The 15,273-nt window shown below is 35.9% G+C and overlaps 1 pseudogene; it reads right to left on the bottom strand.

Annotated features, from left to right (window-relative positions):
* Positions 1 to 1,382: 1,382 nt before the first annotated feature.
* On the bottom strand, positions 1,383 to 1,529 carry LOC115064134 (annotated as a pseudogene).
* Between the last annotated feature and the right edge of the window lie 13,744 nt (positions 1,530 to 15,273).

The raw sequence follows: 15,273 nt of genomic DNA, 5'->3' as shown, positions 1-15,273 counted from the left end.
CCACCCACTCCCACTACTTGGCCCAGGCCTTCCCTTGTGCTGGGTCATATAAAGTTTGCAAGACCAAGGGGCCTCTATTCCCAGTGATGGCCGATTAGGTCATCTTCTGCTACATATGCAGCTAGAGACTTTGCGTCTGCTCTCTTGACCAGCAAGGAAGACACAACCACCAGTTCTTCTAACAGCAGTTTATTCAGGAACCTTGAACAATCTTAGTTTCCCTCTTCATCTCCCCTGAGCCCCGGGCTACAAGCGCTTTTTTACTCTTATCCACTCCAATTTCGGCAGGCCACATCACTTCACCAGGCGCGTGGCCTCAGCCAACCAGAAGAGTGGAACATATCACCACAAAATATGGACCTGTTTACCTCAAGCTCCATAGCCAACAGGTGCCATCATTTAAGGTGTGGCTTCTGGTAGCCCAGGGGAGGGGCCTTGGCCTCCTACAAAATACCACCAAAGTGGTCCATTATATTTAATCTAAGAGACAGAATTACTACATTAATTCTTCTATAACAAGAGTCACAGAAGTTCCAACACTGCTATAAATATTAATTCCCCAAAGCACAAGAGGAAAAGACTCCAATCTTAGACCCCATATAGACACCCCATTTCCCATTCTGTTCTACTGCCTTCAATATAGAACCTTACAATGCTCTCCCTTTCTGGTTATCTTCCTACAGAACTTTCTATTGTAGAATTTTCATCACTATAAACATCCAGGCCTGTTTTCTCTGACAATGTATATTAATCATTTTAGGCTAACCAGAATACCACAGGCTGTGGGGAATAAACAAAAGCAATTCATTTCCTTATTGTTCTAGGGTGAGGATACCCTCAATTCTCAGGCAAGGTTTTATGCCTGGTGAGGGCCCTCTTTGTAACCTGCAGATGACATACTTCTGGCAGTGTCCTTACATGAACATTCCTCAACACAATTGTCTATCTCTTAGATTTCCCATAACTGGTGGTATTAGAATCTAAATCTTATGTTCCTTACAGAAATACAGTCTCAACAAATAATTAGACAATAGAGTCTCATTATGTGAATTTAAGGCAGAGAGACATAATTCAGTCACTACCAGGTAGACTGAGTAAATGATATCTGAGCTAGTCTATTATTTATGCTGAAGCTCAAGACTAAACAGAATGGCCTTTCGTTTGATTGATGGGTGACTTCTGAAGCTGCCTCCTGTCTTTGCTACTATATTTTTGTCTTTCCAAGTCTGCCTCCCTCTTTACACTTATTATTTCATATCACACAATGCACACACAGACATGCAGACACACATACACACACACACACACACACACACACACACACACACACTACACAACTGTTTGCAAACAAATATTATTTATTTATTTATTTATTTTTCTAATGCAGTCCTCCACTACCATAAATTATGCAGTCAAGTTTCCCGCATTTGGGGAAATCGCAGGGGTCAGCACATCCGAGTGCAATGGATATGCCTCGTCCTGGGAAGACCACCTTCGTGATCATGGTATCTCCCCTGCCAAGTAAGTATACAAATATTATTTCTATTGGAAACAAGTTTAGAACCACAAACAGAAATGCTCCTATAGCTAGCTATGCAATATAATTATAGATTAAATTTATAACAGGAAAAATGTAGCCAACATTATGTGTTTATCCGAATACATGAAACAGGATCTCATGTAGGGTACCTTGCACATAAAGCAAATGTCACATCAAGAATCTCAGTTTATCCCATGAATTTTAATATTGTGACCTTCAGTCTCTAAACACAAACATAAGGTAATGTTCTCTAACTAAACTACTTGGAGCTAGCTACATTTCATATGTCCTGTTATACCAGAACTGCCCATGTTCTTTCTCCTCCTTTATTTACATTTTACCCTTTTGTCTACTTCATGACCTCTGCCCTGGGGAAAAGTGACAGCCTTTGCTTTGCTGTGTCCATACTGACTATCTTAAAACTAGACTCTCAAGCATGGACACTTCTCTGTACTCTCAGTCTGGGATGGGGTTGTTCTTATTTTATTCCTATAGGAATCCATACTGGCTTACTTGGTAACAAGAACAAGGAGCAAGGCATAACAGAGAATGTCTATAACCCTTTCATTTGGAAGCTGACATGGGGGGATTGTGAATTTGAAGTCAGCTGAGGCTATGTAGGTCAAGACTCCAAAACAAAACAAACCCTACAAATAGCATGAGAGCAAAATTGTCTAAAGCCTTATTCTGCTGAGAAGTATTTCAGATTAAATAATTCTACATAAGAACATGAGAGAGGCATTCTTCAATAGAATAAGATAGCTTTTGGTAGGCTTTGCGTCAATTTCTTTAAACTTCCATCCTACAATTGCAAATGATTGAAATCCCCTAACTTACTACTTCCAAGAAGTCACATCAAGGTCTGAACACAAATAAATAAAAAAGTGAATTCAGTCCTAACATAGGAGCCACTGGAGAGTCCCATATGCCAGGGATACAAGAGTCTCCCATGACCCAATGGGGATTGCATTAACTGAAATACACAATAAAAGGGAGATAGTACCTGAAGAGACCACCTCCAGTAGATAGGCACTGCCCCCTGTTGAGGGATGGGGCTACCCATGCATCTCAATTTTATAACTCAGCATTGTTCCTGTCTAAAGAAAATTCATGGACAGAAATTGGATCAGAGATTGAAGGAAAGGACATCCAGAGATCAGCCCACCTTGGGATCCTTATGGAATTTAAAACAGTATGGTGAGTAGAAAGGAAAATTTTCATACCTGAAGTTAAGGCTGATATTTGAATATCACCTTGAAATTGTTGGTGTATTTATGAAAGGTCAACTATTTCAGTACAGAAATAATTTACACAAATTAACTACCTTAAATGCATAGCATTCTGTAATAATTCTACTTGATAATATACATGATCCCAGAATGTTTATTTAAAAGCCATTATGGGAATTTATTATTTATTTGTTTGTGTGTTTTTAAAAGTGTAGGGTATCATATGCTGTGTCTCAGAGATGGAAAGGAATTACTCTTTCACTAATCCATAACCACAGCACAGAATTCTGTTCCTTGAAAAGGAAAAAATTTATTTTCAGTATGAAATTGAGATAATCTGGATTTTTCAGGAATAGGATTATAAGAATATTCTCTTTGGTAAAAACTGTACTATAGCATAAGGAACATTAATTTTTGTTCTATTGTGATGGTGTAGTTAGATTTATTTCCTATGTACTTTGACCATTCATTTTCTTATTGACTATGAAATTAGGATTGTGTTTTCCTGATTTTTTTTTTTTTTTTTTTTTTTTTTTTTTTTTTTTTTTTTTTTTTTTTTGGTTTTTCAAGACAGGGTTTCTCTGTGTAGCCCTGGCTGTCCTGGAACTCACTTTGTAGATCAGGCTGGCCTTGAACTCAGAAATCTGCCTTCCTTTGCCTCCCAAGAGCTGGGATTAAAGGCATGCGCCACCACACCTGGCCCCTGATATTTAAATAAGTGGTATTCGGTCATTTTTGGCTTGATTTCAGGTTTTAGCCTAGCTCATGAATGTGTTGGATTCCTACCTGTCTTTCCGGACATTCTTCCCCTCTTTTCCTCTGCATTTCGTTTTTTTGAAATCAGTTTTACCCAGGACTTCTTTTAAAACACCATTTAATTTTCTTAACCCCTTAATAATGACTTAATAGAACATCAATATCTATTTATTTAAATCTAGGTCATCTTGGACTAGAATGACAAAAGCTTTGGTGAACAAGATCCAATTTCCTTTCTGCTAATAAAAGGCAATTTTCTCTACTGGCCTTGGAATTTACCAGAACCACTTTCTGTTCATCTTTTCCTTGCAGTCTGGAGTATACATGTCCTTCATCTCTCATTTATTGATATAAATCCTACTATTTTTGCACTCTTGGGATTCCAAAAATATTAACATAAAGGTGCAATCTCTTTATCACACCAATTCAATTATTTAAAAGCCCAAAAAGCTTCTAAGGGCACAATATCAGCATCAGAGCACATAAAAAGAGAGAAAGGGGTATTTAACGAGAACTTTCTGGAGAAGAGATGGAAATAGAGGGGAGAATTCTGTTAAGTTTAGAGACCAGAGAGAGAGAAGAATTTAACATCAAATGTGCAAGAGGAGACAAAGACTATATATATATAATATATAATATATAAAATAATATATAATAATATATTAAATAATATATAATATAATAAATAAATATATTATAATAATATATTTATATATTAATATAATAATATATTAAATTACAATATATGATATATTAATAATATGTATTATTAAATAATATATTGCATATATTATTTAATAATAGTCCCACTGGGGACTATTATTTAATAACGATAGAGACAGAAAACACATTTCTTCCACAGTGAAAGGATAGGAGACTATGTGTTGAGAATAAGAGAGATGTGGTCACTGTATTAAAGAAAGTCACAGAAATTCTTAGGATGCTGCACTGATTAGGAAATCTGTAGGAGAACCTCAACAAAGGATTGAATAAGAATCCTAATAGAAATTATGCAGAAACAGTAATTGCCTTTATTCTTAGTGTTTGTGTGGGGCCAACATCTAGCTATCTGAAACTAGTGTTGCCACACTGAAAATAGAGATGTACATGTCTATAATATATTATTAAAGTTGGTTCTGCTGCCCTCCTCAGTCTCCTGGACAGCTTTCATGCCTTTGTAGGTGATGGAGTTTTGTGAATGCTACCTGTAGTGTGTAACACAATTAGCACAAAGTGAATACAGCATAGAGTGGTGTTACTGCTAACCAGTGAATTACGTGAAATATTGGTGAATTTCTGGAACTTTACAGATATTTAAATGAGATCAGAAAAATTTCTCAAAGATAACTAAAAATATATCAAAATACCATCTGAGCAGGGAGGATTAAATGGAGAACCCCTTTGATTAATTAAACCTTGCTATGATGTTTAGAATTCACTTGGTGCTCGTACTCCTATGCACCTTTACTGAGTGCACAGAGTCACTTAATATTTATTATTTGTCAGATAAAAAGTTGATTTTTGAAACCCCCAAACTTCTCTAATTAAAAAGAAACGGATGTGTGTGTATCTACTGGCTCATCCTCAAAGTCCCCAGTCAAGAGACAGGAGTGAATTTTAATGCAAATAGATATGTAATATCACTACACTGGAACACTGTAATTCAGGAGTTAGCAACAAATATATTAGAAACATATAAAATTATTCTCTTTTGTCTCAAGAAAGGGGATGTTGCTTATTGAGTGAGGTCCAAATGCTAAAAGAAATGTGAGGTATTTAGATTATTTCAGTTACTAGAACACTGGAGTAAGACCCATCAATTACTTAAATGGAATAGAATAAAATGCTACTTTTTAGACTAAGGAATGAATACATATCAGATGAAAAGCAGTCTGGAGTCAGGATCTTCAGACAGAAAGCCATGTTACACATTAACAAATACTCAAGTGTTTGTTTTCTAAAATTTGAAGGTCACATCATCTTGCCACATCTAGTTCTATAAATTGCACCAGTGAACAAGAATTAATAAATTTTCTTTTTATTGGTTTTTCTTTCTTTATTTTTATTGAATATTTTATTTACATTTCAAAGGTTGTTCCCTTTCCCGCTTACCACCCCCCAGAAATCCCCTATCCCATACATCCTCCCCTTGCTTCTATGAGGGTGTTTCCCAACCCACCCACTCCCCACTCACTGCCCTGCTTTTCTCCTACATGGGGGTAACAAACCTTCACAGCACCAAGGGCCTATCCTCCCATTGATGCCCTACAAGGTCATCCTCTGATACATACATGGCTGGAGCCATAGGTCACTCCATGTGTACTCCTTGGTTGATGGTTTAATCCTTGGGAGCTCTGGGTGGAGGTCTGTTTGGTTGATATTTTTGTTCTTTCTATGGGGTTGCAAACCCCTTCACCACCTTCAGTCCTTTTTCTAACTCCTCTGTTGGGAACCCCATTGGAGACTCTGTGCTCAGACCAACAGTTGACTGTGAGCATCTGCTTCTGTATTTGTCAGGCTCTGGCGGAACCTCTCAGAAGACAGCTATATCAGCCTCCTGTCAGCAAGCACTTTTTTGGCATCCACAATAGTGTTTGGGTTTGGTGTCTACATGTGGGATGGGTCCCTAGGTGGGGCAGTCCTTGGATGGCCTTTACTTCAGTCTCTTTTCCACTCTTTGCCCAAAGAATTAATGAATTTTCTTGTGAAAAAAAAAAAATGTAAAGCTCTGCATTTTCTGGCAAGGAACTAGATAGAGATTGAGGTTGATATTATTGGAACTGATCATATGACCTTGTCATATACTTGACATCTCTCATGTATGTCTCTATATCTCATCAACTGCAACAATCACTTGTAACTCCAAACAGGGATCAAGTAGCCAACTCTCCAGGCTTGACTAGCTTCTTGAGAGTGCAGCTAAGCCCAGGATCTTCCACTGTCATACACCTGGAGCTTAGAACCTCAGGCTAAGACCAGTGTCATCTAGTACCCTACATCATGCAGCTACAACCAGTATCCTCCCCTGTCCTACAAATTGCAACTAAGTCTGGCCTCCTTCACCATCCCTACAACCTATGACTAAAACCAGTCTCCTCCACTATTGTATAACCTACCCAGACTCTTTCATTTCTCTCCTGTCTGCTAGAAACCCAATGTCATGGTCTCATACAAATGTCAGTTATCACAAGAAAGAAGCCAATTTCACAATAGCTTATATCTCTGAGAAATGGAAATGACTCAGAGCTTATCTTATAAGATGCATCTTCACACATAGCACTAACCATTTCAATAGACATATTTCTATTCTCACTTATTTTTCACTGGGTGTTTGCCTGTCACTCTTTTATCCTAGGCTTAGCTTTCCAAATAAATTACACACAGGTTTTCATGGACGTTCTGACTTCATGTTTTATGGCACACCGTGATTGTTACACTGTGATATATCTTGAATTAATAATGTAAATGCCTTACAGAACCTTAATGTCATGGCCCCTTCCAAAGAATAGAGTAGAAAAAGGCACACACAGCAACTTTAGAGTTACCCTTCTCCTCAGATTCTTCTAGCCTTTCCCAGAGTTTAGTCAGAATGCTTTTCATTACTGTTTAAATTTTCTCCTTTGTATTGGTCAGTTAGGTTCCTGGCCTCTTCTTAATTTAACTTTGGTAATTTGGATGAGTCAATAAATCAATCCTCTCTTCCCCAACCTCCAGCCCTCCATTACTCTAACATAGTGTAATACAGGTTTCTAAAGTGTCCCCTTATACCATGTAATATCCAAAAATTATTTTGGTGTCTGTTGTTAAGTTTATATGTTCATTTCTGATTCCATTAATTTGGTTCATTTGTATTTTTTTCTTTTGGTTACTTAGGCCAAGACTCTGTTAATCTTGTTTATCTTCTCAGAAATCCAGCTCTTAAATTCATTGATTTATTTTGTGTTATATCTATTTAATAATTTCTGTTTTGATTTCTTTTCTGTCTTTTTGTGTTTGGACTACCTTCTTCAGAATAACTAGGAATTGAAAAACAATGTTAATGTGTTTCAAAATATGAATGTTTAAAGAAAATGTGGTAATATATATAATGGAATATTAGTCACTTGTATTGGTAATAAAATTTCTAAGTAAATGAACTAACCTGAAAAAGATTATATTGAGTGAGGTAACCAAGATCTAGCATTAACATGCCATCTCATAATGAGTCTATCTCATTAACAGTCCCTTGTTCCAATACTTCAAATGTGAGTATACAATATGGAGTAAAATCAGAGACTAGGGAAGCGTAAGTAGACCATGTGGGAGGAGGGGCTTCTGGGGCAGTGGGAAAAGGATAGCTCATATGAAGTGGAACGCAGAAAAATGGGGAGGTGGCTCCACTGGAGCTGAGGGAGTTTGGTCGATATAGAGGGCAAAGAAAGGACGAAGGAAAAAATAAAGCCCAGGGTTTTAGAGTCATATTAACTTTATTTATCTTAAATTATAATATATATACCCACTCCCCACAGAGACAGAGACAGAGAAATCAAATTTGTGCCACTAGGCCCACCATGTTCCTCTACTGAATGGCAGCCTGACAGAAACAACTCCATCACAAGGCATGAGAAGTCTTCCACAGAGTGATGGGGTCCCATATTGCAAGTGACTTCCCAGATAATATGGACAATTGATGTAGCTATAATAAAGTCAAAGCAAGCAGGAGGTCTGGAGAAAATATAAAGTAATGAGATCTATACAAACTATTATAATTCGACTCTGTATTAGCTGCTATAGTTCCACAGTTAGCATGCTCCTTTTGTAGTATTTTACATTGAAAGTGGGAGACTAAATAACACACTCTGGCAAATAAACCGGTCATGCAGACAAAAACTAAGCAGAGAAATGTGGGAGCTAAAATGAAGTTATAAACCAAATGGACCTAAGAGATATAGAACATATTACCAAAACACTAGAGAATATACCTGCTTCTTGGCAACTCATGGAGCTTCATTCAAAGTTGACCACATACTCAAACAAAGCAAGTTGCAGATCAAGACCGGGTACAAGAAAAACTGAATTAACAGTCACAATCTTATGTCAACACTACCAACAATAGAAGCTTACAAACTTATGGAAACTGTGCACATTAATGCTAAATGAAAAACAAAACAAAACAAAAAACAAAAAAGGGCAAGACTGAAACTAGTAAAGAAATAAAAACCTTCCAGAGTTGAATTAAATTGAAAGCACAACACACTCAAACTCTCAATAAAGGCCTTTTTTTTCTTTTACTGAACATTTTCTTTAACATTTTAAATATTATCCCCTTTATCAGGTGTAGGATTGTTAAAGATCTTTTCCTAATCTGTTGGTTGCCATGTTGTCCTATTAATTTTGTCCCTTGCCTTACAGAAGCTATGCAATTTTATGAGGTCCCATTTGTCTAATTTTGATCTTAGAGCATAAGCCATTGGGGTTCTTTTCAGGAAAATTTCCCCTATGCTCATTTGTTCTAGGCTCTTCCCCACTTTCTTTTCTATTAGCTTCAGTGTGTCTAATTTTATTTGGAGGTCCTTGACCTATTTGGACTTGAGCTTTGTACAAAGAGATCATAATGGATCAATTTGTATTCTTCTGCATGCTAACCACCAGTTAACCCAGCACCATTTGTTGAAAATGCTGTCTTTTATCCACTGGATGGTTTTATCTCCTTTGCTAAAGATCAAGTGACTGTAGGTGTGTGGGTTCATTTCTGGGTTTTCAATTCTATTCCATTAATCTACCTTTCTGTCACTGTACCAGTAATATGCAGGTTTTTTTTTTTTTATCACAATTGCTCTGTAGTACAGCTTAAGATCAGGGATGATGATTTCACCAGAGGCTATTTTATTGTTGAGAATAGTTTTCACTATCCTGGATTTTTTTTTCCTTATGAATTAGCAAGTGGATCTTTCTAACTCTGTGAAGAATTGAATTGGAACTTTGATGGGGATTGCATTGAATTTATAGATTGCTTTTGGTAAGATGGCAATTTCTACTATATTAATCCTGTCAATACATGAGCATGGGAGACCTTTAAAGGTAAGTTCATAACACTAAGTGCTTACACATTTTTTACATGGAGAGTTTACATATTAGTAACTTAATATCACAGTTAAACTCTCTAGAATAAAAATTAGATATTACACTCCAAAGAAGTAGATGGCAAGGAATAATTTCACACAGGGCTGATATACTTAAAATAGAAACCAAACCTATGAACCTAACAATATAATCCAATTAATCACTAAAAAAAAGTTGACTTCTTAAGAAAATAAAAAGAGAGACAAATTCATATCCAAATTAACTAAAAGGCAGTGGAAAAAAAGGATACAATTTAATGGAGATAAAAGTAGGTATATTACAACAGACACCAAGGAAACTTATGGAGATTAAGGGCATACCAATTGGAAAGAGAGAAGTCAAAGTATCTTTATATGAAGATGATTTGATAAATATTACACTAAAAATCCCTCTAAGAATCTCCTATAGCTGTTCAGCACTTTCAACAAAGTACTTGGGTACAACAATTGACTTAGAAAATCAAAAACTTGTCTATATACATATGCAAAATTGAATGAAAAAGAATCAGGAAAACTATACATTTCACAATAGCCCCAAAAATATAAAATACATTGAAGTAAGTAACCAAGCAAGTGACAGACTTCTATGATAAAAACTACAAGTCTCTGCAGAAAAAAACTTAAATATCAGAGGATAGAAAGGTCTCTCATGTTCATGGATCACTAGGATTAACATTGTAAAATCAGCCATCCTGCCCTAACCAACCAACAGGTTTAATGCAATTCTCATCAAAATTCCACTACAGCTCCTCACAGATCTGGCAAGGGTAATATTCAGCTTCAAATGGAAATGCACAGACACACACACATACACACACACACACACACACACACACACACACACGCAGACACACACACATACAAAAACACAACAATAACAACAACAACACACTTCAGGATAACTAAAACTATCTTGAATAATAAAGGAATTGATGGAGGTACTGCCATCCTCAATATCAAATTTTACTACATACCGATAGTAATAAAAAGATTATGGGTTTGACAAAATACAGATATGTCATCAATGTAATTGAAACTATATTGAAGTAGAAATAAAGGCACATGTGGACACCTGACTTTTGGCAAAGAAACTAGAAATAAGCATTGGAAAAAAGTCAGCATTTTCAACAAATCATTTTGGTTGGATTAGATACCTGCATGTGGAAGAATGCAATCTGACTCAAACTATCACTTTGTGCAAAAATCAGCTCCAAATTGGAACGAAGACCTCAACATGAAACCATATACACTGAACCTGAAAGAAAAGTAAATTAAGAATAGTTTGGTACTCATTGGCACTGGAAAACTTTCTAAACAGAACACCAACACCATTAGCATAGGCAACTAGCAGCATTAGCATTAGCATAGCATAGCAACAATTAATAAACAGAATCTCAAGAAACTAAAAAGCTGCTGCATGGCAAAGACCATCATTATTTGGACAATATACCAGGCTACAGAATGGGAAATTTGTTCTTTTTTAAATCAACTAATATATATATATATATATAATATATTAGTTGATTTAAATATATAATATATTATATATTATATATTTATATAATATAATATATATTTATATATGTAAATATAAAGGACTAATATCCAACATATATAACAAACTCAAAAAATAAACATTAAGAGAACAAAACGGTCAATTAAAAAGGAGTACACATCTAAACAGAACATTCTCAAGAGAGGAAATTCAAGTGCCTGAGTAGCACTCAAATAAATGTTCAACATCCTTAGTGGGCAAGCAGAGAAATGAAAATTAAAAAATGTTTTGATATTTCATCTTATATACGTCAGTATGGCTAAGATCAATTAAACAGATGATATGGTTTTATTCATTGCTGGTGGGAGTGGAAATGTATACAGCCACTATGGAAATCTGTGTGGCAGTTCCTTAAGAGTATGGTAATCAATCCACCTTAAGATGCAGCTATACCACTTTTGATCATGTATCCAAAGAATGCTTCATCATATTGCAGAGGCATGTACTACAGACATAACTGTATTGCAGCTCTATTTATAATAATCATTATGTGAAAACAGTAGATGGTTGTCAGATTAGTGGATGAAGAAAATGTAGTATATTTACACAATAGAATATAACTCAGCCTTTAACAAAATCAAATCACGAAATTTGAAAGTAAATGGATACTATAAAAATTATCCTGAGGAAGATATCCCAGACTTAGTAAGATAAATATTGTGTGTATTTGCTTTTCTGTAGCTATTAGTTGTTAAGTCAGTGATAACCAATCTATGATCTGTATAACCACAGAGGTTATATAGAGAGTAAGGGATTGAGGTACAGAGAGATCTCCCTATAAAAGCAAAAGAGAACAGATGTCTATGGATGGATGTCTATGTGTTGGAACAAATGATCATGTTGGGAGAGGAAGAAAGAGAGATGAGAAAAAGATTGTGGGAAGGAAAAGCTAAAATAGTAAGGGCAGTTTGAGGAATATTAAGGAAACCTGATATAATAAAAGCTTCCAAAAATCATATATACGTATTTGAATGTGATATAAATGAAATCACCAAAAAATGGGGGAATACAGAGCCCCAACTGATTATTTTTGTCATTAAATGAAGTTCCTAGTCTTATAAAGTGTTACATCTAATTGAGTTGCTGGCCAAAGGCCATGTCTGTTTCCAAGACTATATTTTCCTTTTCACACACTTAGTGCAAATCCCCATTGTGAAAGATAACACCTATATAACTCTTCTAAATACAGTAGGGCCTATCAAATATAAATTCACAGACTAAGGCAGTATGGAGAGAGCCTCTATCTACACCATATTGGAATTTTGAGTTGACCCTAACCCAGAAGTTATTTCAAATTGATAACCACTTGCCAGTGAAAATTTAGCTTTCTCCAAGGGAGTCTCACTGGGAAACAAATACTCTTATGTGTAGGCTATATGTCTAGCAGGAGATGGCTAAGAGAAAACAAATTTAAAAGCATCTTTGGAGGTTCTTGGTTTCATAAAAAAAAAAAAATGTCAGGAATTTAAAATAAAACCCAGATTTCATTTTTTATTTCATTTATATATTTAATATTTTTCTTTTTATTATACCCTATAGGTCCTCTGTGTATATATTATGCTTCTAGCTAGGTATTTTTATGGAATTCCTAAATGTGTTAACAAGTGGGATTCTGTATCTATATCTGTTTCTCGTGTTCTTTCTTAGGCTCTTTCCTTCTGTTTGTTTGTTGTTTTATTTATTTATTTATTTATTCATTTATGGTTTTCTCCTATTCTGATGTGTTAGTTTTTGTTTTAGCTTATGTTTATTATTATCCCTTACAAGGCCCTTTGTTTTCTAATGAGAGACAGAAAGGTGGTGGACCCAGATGTAAGTGGTTGTGGAGAGGAATGGATGATATATGAGGGGAAAATTAACTCTACTTTCAATAAAAATTTTAAAAAGAGAGAAAAGAACATTGTTCTACAGTAAGGTATAACCCACATTCTACTCATTGTTTCAATTTTAAAAGAAAATATTTGTAGTATAGAAAATACAAGTTTATTTTGATCTTCCTTTCAAATCTGAGTTCATTTAACTCTTACAATTTAATGGTCAAAGACTACTTTCTGTAATCCTAAAAATACATTGGAACTCCTCTCCAGGCTTCACTGTGAGGTTTAGTTTATCTGTCTTCCTCATTCCCATACATCCCACCTGCCCACTGTAGAAAAGAAGTCAGGGTTTTACGTGGGATGATGGTGAATGGAAGACGTAAGAATGAATTGGTGGAGGACAACATCACTGAATCACAGAGATACTTGTTCTCTTGTCTTCTTGGTCTATATGTGCCTCTGCCAACCTCTGGAGCAGTTGACTCTGTGTCCTGAGAAGTCAGTATCTATTGACAGTAGTACCACCTACTGCTCTTCTGAACTCTAGCACAGCCTCTTCCAGAACTCCTGAGGGCTTATTGTTCACTGAAAATACATTTATGTTTCACTTACTCATGCCCTTTTAATCCTTTCTTCCTCTTTTTGTAGGGGTTATGACAGTAAATCACTCTTCTGCTACTATGAGTCACTTTTGAAAGAAACAAAGATGAATATGAAGGAACCTAAGAGTGAACTCTCTCAGGGAGAACAAAGAGCTCTAGTACTAACGTCATAATTGTGGTGTGATGGTTAATCTTCATTGACAACTTGGCTAGATTTATAATTACCATGGAAACACATTTATAGATGTGTCTAGAGAGAGTTTGCAGGAAGATTTAACTGAGCCCTCACACTCAGCCCAAATGGGGATAACATCATTCTGTGCGCTTGGGTCTTGGACTGAGTACAAGAGTAGCTAACTTCAGCAATCCCTTCAACTCTCTGCTTCCTGCCTATAGCTGCAATATGATCAGTGCTCTCTTGGATCTGCTGCCATGCTTTCCACTCAGGGAAGGATAGTACCTTCAAACCTCAAGCCAAAATAAATAGTCACTTGAAAGAGTGTGTCCACATAAACCCCTGCCTATAAATGCACACAGAATAATAGAAAATGTGGTGTGAGGTGAGATGATACAGGAAAGCAGTGACCCATTAAGTGGCATCAGAGACCAATCCTGATGGTAGCTCTATTTTGGATTTATAGTAGCTAAAGATTCAGAAAAAAAAAAGTCTGCTGTTTAACACATCTGAATCTGTAAGGGCAATCCATCCACAGAGATACTAATCTTTACTGTTTGTTTCATAGTCAACCTTTTATGCATATGTGTTTTTCACATTATCAAGAATATTGAGATTTTTATCAGTTTTAATGCTGCTGTGTCACCTACAAATGTATATTAATTCCCATAATCTAGGAGATTATCATTTCGGAACTGAGCCAGACCAACTTATCACTACTTTCTGCAGATATAATTTTAAATATTAATCAGGCCAGAATCCAGCCATATAACCTATCCCTTTGTCCGAAATGGGTGGTTCAGATAGATGATTAGAAAAAAAAAAAGTTATACTCCTTTTTAAAATAACAATATGCCAGTTGATATTTCTTTTCTAGATTTCCTAAGATTATCTGAATTTCCATGAAAAAAAAATCAGAAGATTCATTCAATCCACACATTTCTGAAGATTCAGTATTTAGCCACTCATTTTCAATTTATTTCTTCTTCCTGAGACAGGTTTTCATATATCTCAGTCTGGTCTGCAATAATCCATGTCCTAAAGATCAACTTCTTATACATTTGTCTCCCCTTGAGTGCAGAGATTACAAACATGTATCACCATACCCAGTTAATGTGGTACTAGGCATCAAACCTGAGGTTCTATGCATGGTAAGTTTCTTAGTAAGAGTTTCTATTGCTGGAATATAATAAAATATCTAAAAACAAGATAGTGAGAAAAGTCTTGTTTAATCTTAAAGCTTGAGAGTCCATCACTGAGGGAGCTAAGGGCATGAACTTTGAGCAAGGACTGATGCAGGACAGTGGGGGCATGCTGCTTACTTCCTTGCTCATCTGTTTTCTGATAGCATCATCCAGAAATGGCACTACCCACAGTGGCTGAGCTTTCCTACACCAAGCTCTAACCAAGAGGATGTACAATAGGCTTGCTTATGAACCAGTTTGGTAGAAGAATTTTCTGAATTGATGTTTCCTCTCCCGAAATGACCATAGCTTTC

The sequence above is a fragment of the Mus pahari genome, chromosome 5 (genome assembly GCF_900095145.1).
Source record: "Mus pahari chromosome 5, PAHARI_EIJ_v1.1, whole genome shotgun sequence".
Classification (NCBI taxonomy): domain Eukaryota; kingdom Metazoa; phylum Chordata; class Mammalia; order Rodentia; family Muridae; genus Mus; species Mus pahari.
The sequence above is the reverse complement of the archived record's forward strand: the minus strand, read 5'-3'. Positions and strand labels throughout refer to the sequence as shown.